This window comes from Nomia melanderi, chromosome 3 (assembly GCF_051020985.1).
Source record: "Nomia melanderi isolate GNS246 chromosome 3, iyNomMela1, whole genome shotgun sequence".
Lineage (NCBI taxonomy): Eukaryota > Metazoa > Arthropoda > Insecta > Hymenoptera > Halictidae > Nomia > Nomia melanderi.
In genome coordinates, this window is record NC_135001.1 from 6,202,065 (window position 1) to 6,215,400 (window position 13,336).

A 13,336-nucleotide genomic window follows, 5' to 3' on the forward strand; every position below is an offset into this window, starting at 1 on the left:
ATTGCCTTTGTAGAGACGATGAGGTGAATCTTTTTTTGTGACTAAGGTAACGTGGAGTTTACTGTTTGGTAGAATTAATTATTGATTTGGTATCACTTTTCTTATGTTACACTTTTTTCTAAGTATTTGGTTTGTTAGGTGAGTTTATTTGATATCAGTCTTCTTATTGAATTTGTTTTAAAAATATTCGGAAACTTTAGTTATATCATTGTAGTGGTTAATGTGTTAATTAAAATTTGATTGTTTTTTATTGGGAGATTTTGTAAAGGATATACTGTTTTTATGATTAAGTGTGCCTTACAGAAAGCGAATTGAATGAAACGTTAGAGGGTTTGAAATGGATTTGCTAATGACCTTTGTAAACTGCTGAAATACTGTTTAATCTCTTCATTATTTTTTCATTGACTTTGTGTGAGATTTGTTCCCCATTGCTTCACTTTGGTTCATATGATTTTTCGTGTAATTGCTCTGTAGTTTGAAATGAATGGTTTTTCGTGGCGAAAGGGTAAATAGACTTCTAAAAATTCGCTGAGGTCACGTAGGTGCCTCGTAATTAAACTGCGAGCATTAATGCGGATACAGATTTTTATAGAGAAATTTACAAGAACCCAAAAATAAAACGAAGCTTGTTCGTGCTATTATAAGCTCCAACAGAGTTCAAATAAAGTGAGACCTTAATTAAAATATATAAAACTTTTTAATGTGCCGAGTTTTATAGGGTTATGCACGCTATAAACGTATAAAATCCGCAGTCTAGTTATAATAGTGGCAGCAAGGAGTTTCATACAGCTCACGGTAACAAAGGAACAGTTTACTTAAGTTGGACTTCACATACCATCAGCATTTCTTGTGTATTTTATGGAATACTATCCCTAGTCTTAAATTTTTTACTGAGGGATTCACAACTTGCGTGCGATATATCCTCAGGATCCTTCAATTAAATTTGAGATATAAAAATAAAATTCCTGAATCCCCCATAAGAATTTCAAATATGCTTGAAGCATTGAGTGAAATAAAATTTTTAAAATGATTATTATCCTACACACAGACGCACGAACTGCTAAAATGAAACAAACCTCGAATAAGATAAGTTAATCCGCTCTAAATCACTTATTACTAATTTTCAAAAAACTGAATTGTGCGGATGGCAATTTTCAGTGAGATCGACTTATATCATTATACATACAAAAACTCGGATATCATATTGTTATGTAATATATTTTCAATAGATAATCAATTAGAATCAAATTTAATGTTTCTTTAAATGCTGTTGCAACTAGCAAAGTTATACAGCTAAATATATCTAAATGCCTATATAAAAACGAGATTTGTGTGTGAACTTAATAATTCCAAGTTTCCCAAGCAAAGAAATCGCAAAAAATTATTCTTTTCCTAAATGAATTTCATCTTATAAGTTTGAGAATCACTTATTTCTCAGTAACAAATATTTCGTTCGAGACATTCATTCCCAGTATCGAGTGTAGAACAGATTCAGCGAAAATCTCGATTACACCTCGACAAATCGTATTCGCGTCGTTCCCGATACGTGTATTGTTTATCCGTTTACTCCGCGCGCGATCCAATTACACCACGATTGATCCTGATTGACCCCGTCGTCTAAATCTCCCCCACGGATATACGCCATTCCCTTAATGCCGATGCTGCGTTTGACGTTCGACAGCAGTTCCGACAGTCGCGAGCACGATCCGCGCGCTGAAAAATGTACTGGCCGTATAAAACCGGGATTATTAGCCAGGCAAGCCGGATATCGATCTTCGACACGCAAAGTGTCACGGTTACGACCGTAAAAAAGGGGATTGTAAAATATTAACGACTAACATCTTTCGCGTTCTCTCGACGGATTCCGCGAGATTTCTGTGCCCGTTGGTCGAGCTATCGATGTCCAGCCGTCAGTTAATCTACTAATCGATTGATCCAACGAAAATTTCATTCGCTGAAAATCAATTACGGTCATTCAATTGGTCTTTGGGAAACAAATTTTAATCAATATTTTGATTGCAATGGGAATTGCAATCATGAACTCTTTCATTCTTTATTAATTTCCTGTTTGATGTGCGGGCATTTCGATTATTTCTATATTTATTGAAATAATAAATGAAAGTCAGGATATTAAAAGAATGAACCGAAGTACACATAGCGATTAATGAAGAACGCACGAATATAATATCGCGAAAATGTTATTGGAAATTGTGTAAATATTACAGGTAGAATACTGACTTTGAAATATAATATTTGTCACGATTTTGTAATTTTGTTTTTTTATTTATCGATATTCTGATTTCTTTGGCTTATGAGCATATTGTATAGTAATAATATTAGATGAAGTATCAATGAATAAAGTAATATTGCTTTATATTTTATTTTAAAAGTAACTATTGTATGGATTGGTGAATCAATTCTTTTTGAAGAGATCAAACGTTGCGAGACCAGTTGAAAACGATGGATAAGTGGCCAAGAAAATGTCAGTGCCCTGTCGTTCCGTTCGATTAATTGGTAATACAATATCGATCGGAACGATGCTCCTTCGATGCCTCCCAGTTTCGTGTCACGCGATTGTCGATCCCTTTGGTTGCATAAACAATGAAACTATTGATGCTGCGACGACGCTCTGTTTGCGGGACTTCATACGGAATAATAAAACATCCGTTAGTTGTTTTCCACAAATAACATTCGAATTCCAATCGATCAATCGAGCACGTTTGTCTCAAAAACTACGTGAGTCCAATCCTAAACGAGAATAAATCGACAGAAGGTCTTATTTATCGATACAAACATACAAAACGCAACAATCCAACAACAATTGAACTCTTACTATTCTAAACATCAAATCTTCGAATTATTAACAGAAATTCTATAATCTTCTCCGCTTAAAATTTCCTATTTCCGTTCAAATGGAAGAACAGAGGTTATTCTATTAAGCACAGAGCTCTGCAATTTTTTCAGCAAAATGTAATGAAATATTGCACGATTTAAAAGACATATATAAAAGAGCATCTCAAACAATTCGTGTTTTATCATTTCAAAAATTAAATTGGTCAATCGTTCATAGAAATTTTAAAACCGTTCCCAGTCAAAATTTTCAACTCCATGGAAAATTAGTCAACCAAACATTTGATTAAGCGGTAAACAACGCCGAAATCTTCTAAAAACCATAAAATTAAATATCACATAATTCAATGAAAAAGAACATACAAGCGTCCAAAAAAAAATTCAACTCCGACCGTTTCAAAAAGCAACCGTTTCGAAATTTCCAAATTCGTTGGAAACGAAAGAAAAAAGAGAAAACAAACGTGTCTCGATTAAGAGGTAGACAAAACCGCAATCTTCCGAACAAGGTTTCCGATGGCCGCTTCAGGGTCAATAATACCTCTATTGCCGCGTGTCACCGGGCCGCAGCGCGAAGAAACTCCGTCGGAGGGGGAGCAGCAACAAATCTAATAATTTAAACGAGTCCGTGACTCGCCGTACGAATTGCCGATAAAAAGGAAATTCGATTTTTACCGGTGGTCAAGAAAATATCGGCTTCGAACCAATATTGAACCGGGCAAATTGATTTTCAGTTCAACCCCCTCGACCCTCGGTGGAGCCCAGCGTTGTCGGAGAAAGGGGTAAAAGGGAGGAGGGCCGTCGAAAAGGGGAGCGCGACTTCGTTGGTTATTCGAGCGGGAGCCCGCTCATCGTTATTCTAAAAAAGCTTCCGCGCTCGGTACCTAAGATAAATCGCATAATTTATGAACGCGGCTCCCGTATAATCCTCTGTAGCGACTGCGCCCGTGATTTGCTTCTGTTTCCATCGGAAAGCTATTCGGAAAGGACGCGGCAGTTTCCCTCGCCCGGAAATAATTGCACGGCTCGCAATCAACGCACGTACACTAACGCCCGCCGCGACCTAAGAACTCTGGCTGTTCTTTTGAGACGAAACTGGGGCGAACACTCTGAGGATACCTTGAATTTCTCTGATTTGTTTGACTCAATCTCCCGGTACCCAAAAAGTTGGATTTGCGGATTCTTGTACTGGTTCCGATGCAGATTATAGTCAAACGGAGGGATTGCGAAGTGCTGGTTTAATGAGATGGTTCTATTTACTGGGTTTCTCTTTAGAATTTTGAAGCATCCTGTACATCCTTTGATATCTGCTTGAATCGACTGATTTGAAAGTGAAAGTGTCGCGTCTACATTGATAGGGGACATGCCCAGTGAAACTGGACTGATCACCAGGCTGCGAATTTTATGCGTTATGAAGTGTCTATGGGAGTTTCTACTTTGTAATTTCATGAAATCTCGAATGTATTTGCTAAAACAGACTTGCATCGATCGTAATTTCGGTAACTAATGATTCAAATTTCGAATATTCGTCCGAATCTCTAAAAAAGAATGCTAAAATGCTGAATGCTACCTTTCAATGAAACAGGATGAACTCTCGCGTTCTAAATTCAAGATGGTGTTCGAACTCGTTAAGTACCGTTTCTAAGTGCCTCGGGACCGATTGTCATCCACGAAGAATCGCCGTCGCAATTCCAGCTGCCAATTCACCGATCGAGCTTCGAGCAACCGCAAATCTCTAGACTCTATCGCCAATCCCAAGAAACTCGGTTAGAGGATCCAACACACTCAATCCTCACCGCACTCGATCCGAGATCGACCAACTGCATCCGCGACGCGATCGCGCCAGTTTATATAAACTCCGCGGGTTAGAAACAATTGGCCTTTTTACATAATTCCGCGGCGGGCGATTGCGGCCTCTGAAAATAGGCGAGCGCCGCGCTAGCGAGGAAACGGTCCCACGGCGACGTTTCGCCGTTAGTCGCGAACTTTTCAAGATGAAACGCGAAACCACTCCGGTGCGCCCAGCAATTACCGGGGCTAATTGAAAGTAGGCCGGCCGAGAATGAGGATTTATTGTGTCCAGTTCGTTCCTAAACGCTAATGACGGCGACGAGTGCGCGCTGCCAGTCTTCGCGACGACAGTAACGACCAGAAGGTCAATGGGAGCCTGGAAAGCTGCTGTCGGCAGACACCGAAAATAACGGTCGTCGCGGAAACTTATTTATAAATAATCGGTAAGTGACATTCGTTTGTCATTCATGTCCGGAATATTACTATATTAATAACTGAAAAATGTTAAGATAATTGTTTCGAAGCTACATGATTGAAAAATTAGACACTTTCGTTACAGATATAGTAATAATTATAAATACAGATTAAAAATAATAGCTACCACAAAAATTTAGTGACTGAAGCTCTTTTGTTATTCAAGTTGAGATTAATCATAAAATTTAGTTATTGACAATAAAAAGTATTCTCGGTCATTTATAGCTATCTATTATCTAGAAAACTTTAGTCGAGAAATGATTATGACCTTATGGCCCTTTTTCATTTTGGCGATAAAAGTCATGGTCCCTGCACGTAAGTACAACCGGAAGACCTCGGTGTTGGCCACGCGCCACTGACTCCACCTAATGAAATTTTTAATTTTCCTCCACTCGGCTGCGTGCACGAGGGGCACGTAGTCTCGAAATTTCTGTCCGTTGAGCTTCCGCAGGGATCTTGCATTTTCACCTATTTCGCGCGATTGTTCTCTGCGGTACCGCGCGAGAGACTTTTATTTCTGGTTTTCGAGTTTGTGGATGTCCTGTTTGAATGTCCTCGCGATACGTTTTGTCAACACTTTGGTTACCGTGCATATGGGTTACACAATTCTCTGTACACACTAAACACTTTGTCCACTGCGAGTTGTTTGTAGTCATCTCCGTGTTTTACATTGAAAAGAAGCTTACTTTTCGTGTAAATAATAATTCTTGGAAATATTTTAGCCTGTATTATTTGAGAAAACTTGTTGGTTGATGATCGAAACTAATTAATTTTGAAATAATGATCAGAAAACACTGAATCACAAAATTCTGTTGATTTAAGTTGAACAGAACGATTGTTATAATAAATCCTAATTTTCAAATCCTTCATTTACTGAATATATTGTTTTCGCGTCAGAAACGTATACTACGCATTTTCGAAAAGTTATCAAATGAATTCGAAATCCGCGCACTCGGTTATGCATAAATATTTGCAATCTATTGATTGGCAACCACTGACGAGGAATCAATGGATCAGTGGGAAGGTAATTGAATATTCAAATTCATTTTGGAATTAGCAAATGCGTTCGAATATTCAATAAATAACTGGTTGATCCGTGGACTGAACTCCGACCCTTTCTAAACCTCATCTCACCGTGCAAAACTCGAAATAATTATCGAAACATATTCTAAAGAAATTTAAACTAACTGAAACTTCCATGTTTCTTATTTTGCAATTATCGATATTCTAAATCTATTCAACATCCAAAATGTTTTTGAATATAAATAGTTTCGTTTAAACACTATAACAAACATCTGAATCCAAACGAATGCATTGTTACGATCTTTCTAAGGATTACATACCCTAATAAATCGGCAGTTCTAACGTTAATACACCGCGAATATCTGAAAAAATCGATTCCGATTAATAAATCCTTTACTCGCTGAATTCTTCAAGTCCGTGCTCTGTTTCACCATTGAAACCTTCAACTTCGAGCATACTTTCCGAGCCCCGTGTTCCCGGTATCGAGTCCCAGAATCGATCAGCGAAGAAATTCCAGCAAACACCGCCGGTTCAAATGGAATCTACGAACTCGTTAACGGGCGAAATAAATTTTTAACTACTCTCAGTCGCGTTAATTGGCTAACTGCTCTTCAAGTTGCCACTTTCCGTCGTCTCCTCGACCCTTCCCAGCCACGCGCTGCCAACTCCCGAATGTCAGACGCCTGAATTCCACGGGGAAACTTTCCTCCCTTCCGGCGCAGAAAACACGGGGAACAGCTGAAACACGATACTGCTTGTTTCAATTTATCCCGCGTGATCCTGCTTATGATTTCCACTCGTAATTTCATATATTAGGCGGCCACGTTTGTTTCGTAATGCATAATATTCCACGGTCGGCTGCGCTGAATTATACTTTACGTAACATCCCGTTACCGTTTCTCACGATTTTGATTTTCGCTCATTCGGATTGCTGGGTAACGAATACGATTGATCGATGTATATTGAAATTATTTACTCACTTTCGTCTCCATTCGAAGAAATATGTGATACTTTTGAATATGGTTTCATCGGGTGTTCGAAAAGAATAAGGACAAACTTAGGATTGAAATGATGATATTGAACATTTACATCAGAATATTCAATTAGAAATGAGAGAACTCTGTTCAAATAACAAAATTCTTTTGCTCACTTTATTTACAGTTAACGCATGTAATAATAAGAAATAGGAAATCAGTCACGAATAGATCACGATAATGAAATGAGGAGATTCTAGGGATGTTTTCAAAAGTATTCCGCAGAGAAGGCTTAATTCGTTACCAATCATTCGGCGAATGAGATTATGACGAATTCGAAACGTTTCTAAGAGCAAGGGCAACGAGATTCTCAAGTTTGAAAAGGGGAACGCGATTCGTCCCGTATTACGTAGATACAGAATAAAAAATGTATGGAGTCGCTCGTCTATGCGCCGATTATTATAACGTTCGTAAAGCACGGCCGCGTTACAGCTGGTGCTCGATTAGCCGGAAAACAGGCGATAGAGAGGAGGCGTGATCGATATCGATTCATAAATTCACGAAAGTATGCCCCGACGATCCTGGATGGAGATATTTATTATATTTACGAGCTACTTACTGGAACACATTTCCCGGAGAGCTTACCGTGTCTCTCTAGAAAAGCCTCGATGGAACTGAACCACTCCGTGGTAATTTATGCCGTCATATCAGCAACTTCGCCCGCTCTAAATTCGCGCTAAGCCGATCATACGTACGACGCGAACTTCCACGAACGTGGAACTAAATTTTTTTTGCAGTCAGAGATGCTGTTAAAATTTTACTTGCCATTGAGAAACTCATTGGCACGTGAATAATTCGTGTCAATTCGTGGCAACTGTTTCGATACAATATCGAGGAAAATGGTGAAGAAAAATTATCTTTCAATTGGTAATGAATATAGAAAACGAAGGGTTTGACACATAGCACAATGAGATTAATATTAACGTAGAACGCAAGTAGAATACAGAAGAAAGAATATAGAAATACAAATGAAAAAGCGATGAAACAATAAATTAACATTCTAACCGCAGCACGATAAATGGAAACTATATTATAATAAAAAATTTCGAGTGTCAGTATCGAGCAAGGAGAAATATTACAAAATGAAATGAAACGACAGTCAAGATGTCAATATTATCCACAAGATAAAAGAATTTATATTCATCTGTAAGAAACTATGATCAAACGAATGGCGGTGCCAGTTATATACTTAGAAATTGAAAAATACCGAAATTTCGTTCGATGGAAGGAGAAAAAGTTTGTCACACCGTGAATCACGAGTCCACTCTCCAAGACGAGCAAAACGGTACTCACGAGACGCAGTGTCGCTCGATGTTCGACGAACGACACGCGATCGATTCGCATCCCTCCGCGAATCGATCGCGGTTCTTACGTGCGTCTGTTGATCGCTCGGTTTAACGGCAGTCTGAGCAGTGGTGAACGGTCCGTTCATTCGGAACGGTATCGCGAGCAGAAAATTGTTCGGGGAAATTAAATTCCGTCGGAGGAGTAACGAGTATATTTCGCCGTGTGTACACAGCTGATAGCTTAAGTGGCCGTTTTAAGGGCGCGCTGAAAAAGGAAACGGTCGAAGCGATACTAAACTGCCGCTTAATTTGTCGACAAATATTTTTCCGGTCCGACCAGGAGCATTGTTGAGTAAACACGATGTTTTCCTGGACCGTTTACTGGGCTCGCGAGAACTGCATAATACCGGGGGCAGGGGAAAGAGACGGAAACAGAGGACGGCCGGATCGATCTGAATTTGCGATACTGTTTTTCGAACCTCCGAGCATTCTGACTCGATAAATGGAAACTAAACAACGCCGACTATTTTCGAATCTACAACCCCGTCGACGATGATTGACGATTGACTAAAATCAGTGGAAAAATATACCATCGAAACTAAAATCGAATATTGATGTTTACGTCGCGAAGTGGTAATTTTATGGAATTCTGAAATTGTATTGGCGTCATTGTGTACGTTTATAATGGAGTTGAGTACACCTATTGTCGCGAATATTGCAATAGCTTTTGGAATGATTAAGTGAAATCTGTGGTTTAGTTTAATCCTTTGAAATGGTTCATTTCTTTCATCTTTTGAGTGTGTTTCACAATACCATTTGCATCGTAATATTTCTGTGAACTGAATGTACTAAAATTTTTCTTCTTCTTTTTATTATGTAGCTATAGATGCGTCCTTTAATAATTGTAGAATGTGCACTTGTGTTTGATATAGGTATTATTTGAATAGTATTCAAGTATTTAAATAGAAATAACTTTGACGAAAGCCATTTTGAAGCAGTTAATATAGTAAAGTAACAATATTCATTCGATACAATGATCTTCGAATTCTCCCATGTGCTTTTTATATTTACTAATCACGAGCGAAGGGAACTACATGGGATAGGACTAAAATGGTTCCACAGGACGAACTGACAAAAGAACACTCTCCGTGTCTCCGTTTTCCTCGACGATTTATTTATTTATTGTTAGATCTTACAAAAGAACATATAATACATATTACAGCTTGACAGTAAATCCATAAGTAGTTTTATGAAACCTTAAACTTAGATGGTAGCGGTCTTACGTTCGTAGCTTAAAAACGATAAATCGTACAGAAAAAAGAACCGTCGTGTCCTCAAGAACGGATGAGCATACATACATATACATGTACATACATACATACATACGCGTGTGACACGTGACCAGCGGACACCATTGTGACATGCTCCCGTAAAATGGAGTTAAGATGCAGCGGAAAACGATTTTTACCTTTTTATATTTCCCTTTTTAGAAAGTAAATGTATGTTCGTCGCAACGAGACCGACCGCAGACTTTGTTGAACTAATTATTAACTCTACAAATGACAAACGAACGTCAAGTGACGGATATATCTAGATTATTCACAAATCAAAACCACCAGTTACATTTTCCCAACATTTCCAAACTTCAGTTTTACACTTTATTCATACTTCACTTCTGACGTCCCATCGAATTGTTCTGTTTTCCATTTTCTGCAGTTAATCAGTTCAACAAGCGAACGACTCATTCGCAGAACTCTCTGACACGTTTACCTCGAAATGTCATCGAGAAATCATTCCTAATGAACACAGTTCATAACCACCAAAAAATCATTCGTCAATGAATTTTCAGCTACGAAGGCGTCAAAAACAAATCAATATTATCTCCGCGCGTTAACTCCATTTTAACGAAGCCCATATCACCATTACGTCCGTTGTTCAAAGTCCCCGAAAAGGTGTCGAAACAACGACGAAGTGAAATTTCGCGCGAGAGAAAAATCGAAAAAGGAAATCACGGAACGGCGTGTCCCGCGAGCGTTTCCCGAGCACGCGAGGAGGAAGAACGAATCACACGAGCGTAACGCAGCCCGAAACGAAACGAGTGGCTGAAACCGTACACGAAAAGAGAAGAAAAAGAACAAAAAACAGGGAGAAAAAGAGAAACAGACAGAGAGAGAGAGAGAGAGAGAGAGAGAGAGAGAGAGAGAGAGAGAGAGAGAGAGAGAGAGAGAGAGAAAGAGAGAGAAAAAAAGAAAGAGAGAGAAAGAGAGATAGATGAAAAAAACAACGTACATGTTACGAAAGTAAAGTGGAGCACAGCACGCATTCGTGATACGAACATGAATAGAAGTTACACGGATTCGATCCCTCGGACAATGCCGGCGGACATCTTTCGACGCTCGTTTCGTCGTTCGCGAAACTCGTCCGTTTAATTAACCGGCGGCGAGCATTAACAATTAAATTGTTGTGATCAGGCGCGGATCATGAAACATGTTTATGAGCTTCCTAACGACTAACACCGAACTTTCCTTATCTTTGGTACCTACGAGCTTACCTAGTTTCCAGTGGATCCGAATGTGTGTCGGTTACGTGAATTGTAAATATGTCTGTTCTCTTATTATCATTTTTTTTCGCCATTCAATCGTATATTTTTTTTTTGTTTGTGTATGTGTGTGTTTTTGTGAGTCAGTTAGTGAGTAAGTGAGTGAAAGAGAGAGAGACAGAGATAGATAGAGAGAGAGGGTGGGAGACAGAGAGATTCGTTAGTTGTACTTAACACTATTCCTTATGTTAGAATATCCTAATGCTCGAGAATCATTGAAAAAACTTCGAACGTCCATAGAACGCGTGGATTCACGAAATCAGAGAGAGAGAAACCACGCGTTGCAGACGCGCGTCGCGGGAGACCAGTCCAGAGTGCGTTTCTTCTCGTTCTCTTTAAATCTCTCCTCGAATTCGTGCTCTTTCCTATGATTTTATTCCTTTGGTTTCTTTTCTTTTTGTCTTGCGATCACTGAGGAATGAATAACTTAGCATACGCTGTATCCTAATAAATACGTTTCCTCTTAACATTCTAACTGCGCGTTCTGCCGACGTGAGCATCGATAAACCTGCAACGTTCGACGAATGAAAGTAACGTAGCGAACAATCGTGTAATGGTACATTTTAATTAGTTCAATATTATACGGTTTATACTAATGTGAACATTATGATTCGATCGAATGAATCATGCGGAATTGAAATTTTATATTTGACAAATTTGATAGAACGCGCAGAAATGAAACAAAATTTGATTCAAGAGTCATTTCATCGTCCTCAGTTAAGAGGTTAATTGTTCGCGTTCGTTTCGATTATTCCAAGTTACTCTTTCGTTTCAGTTTGTTATTTCTTTGAATCTTTTGTTCTCTCTCTCTATCCTAGGCGGTTCCCCGTATTCTTTTGTCCCCCATTTTGTTTCCTTGATGTACGCGTGCGCGCGTCTCGATTGACAACAGACGTCGTGCCACAAAATGCCATCGTGATGGACGCGTGGATGACGAAGTACGACGAAGTCGACGAAGAACAATCACGATGAGAAGAAAAGTTTTCTTTTTAGGCTAAAGCAACCCGGGACGCCGCGCGAATCGTTCACCCCTCGGGCGGGTTTCCAACGGAACTTGGAATGGCGAAATGATTCAGAGCGCTTGCCCGGCCACTGATCCTTCGTCAGGAAACTTCGGCTGAACAATTTCGGTTTCGTGTTCCCGACTTCGAAACGTGCGTTATTTGAATTGATAAACGGGGAAACAATGATCGAGGTACCTTGCTGTACACTTTTCCCTTGAATCGAACCTTCTGCCAAGGTTCCTCAGCCTTTAGACCAAACTAGGAAACTTCTGTTAGAAAACGATCCCTATGAAATAGAGAATCTTTACAATCACTTAGAATTCAATTATAAATATTAGAATTATGTTAGAATTATATTATAATTATAATTATAATTATCTCGTTAGAACGATCATTAAACTAGGTTCAAATTGACAATTAGAAAAATCTTCTCAGACTCTCGATAAAAAGAATGATAAATGATCACGTAATCAGGACAACAGACTGCTGTCTACAAACAAACCAGTTCATGCCCCACGAATCCTAAATAATTCTTCACAAAATTACAGGAAAATAATTACACATCTTTTTCTTTGTAGATTTTCTTTCTCACGCAGAACCGCTTGTCGAGGTTACCAGATTCGCGCGGTGCTCCGCGTCCGCGGCTAATTAGAATACTGCGACTAGAGCAGAGTAGAAAAAAACGGTGCATCGGCGCTTGTGCCGGCTAACGCGACTCAACTCGGAAGCTGCTCGAATCGTCGAGCATCGTTTCGCGGCTGTCGATCGCGCCACCGTCGTCAGCTCGGACCGACTTCTCCATCAACTTACCCCATATCGTCTCCCGGTTTACGTCATTTTGCAGTCCGACCATTCATATACTATATATCGCGATACTATATATGATAACGCATATACTATGACAAACAATTTCAACATTATCGATAATTTTTCCTATTACTCTCTTTTTCCTCTTCATTTCCAATGTCGTTATTTCCTTTACTTTCTCGTGTGCGCGAGCGCGCGTTGGGCAAACGGGTTGTCGCTTGGGGCCGTTATCAGGGACAGTCTTTCGACGTGATGCGAATCATCACCTCCTCGTTTCTCTCGTTCGATTAACCCTCGCGCCACCGAACGCGGACGAAACGACACCGTCATCGTCCGTTCGGCGTCTGATCGTTTCAATGTATTATTTGCAATGAATCAACAGGATCAGTTGATTTAATCCTTTGCACCCCTGGTATCCTCTAAAATGATGGTTCAGTAGCTACAGGCCTTTCGTATATTTCAAAAACATTT

The 13,336-nt window shown here is 39.4% G+C and overlaps 1 protein-coding gene across 9 annotated transcripts in view; it reads right to left on the reverse strand.

Annotated features, from left to right (window-relative positions):
- The window catches only part of Rh50 (Rhesus blood group-associated glycoprotein Rh50), a 51,243-nt gene that overhangs the window by 35,470 nt on the left and 2,437 nt on the right, over positions 1 to 13,336 (reverse strand). For 5 of the 9 annotated variants that reach the window (XM_031987939.2, XM_031987895.2, XM_031987921.2 and 2 more), the window contains exon 1: positions 4,484 to 4,677. The exons of 1 other annotated variant lie outside the window; for it this stretch is intronic. The gene's annotated coding sequence lies outside the window, so the exon portion shown is untranslated. Of the gene's footprint in view, positions 1 to 4,417; positions 4,678 to 8,376; positions 8,492 to 13,336 lie in introns of those variants that run through there. 3 more of the 9 variants (XM_031987904.2, XM_031987877.2, XM_031987931.2) reach the window with 2 other exon arrangements.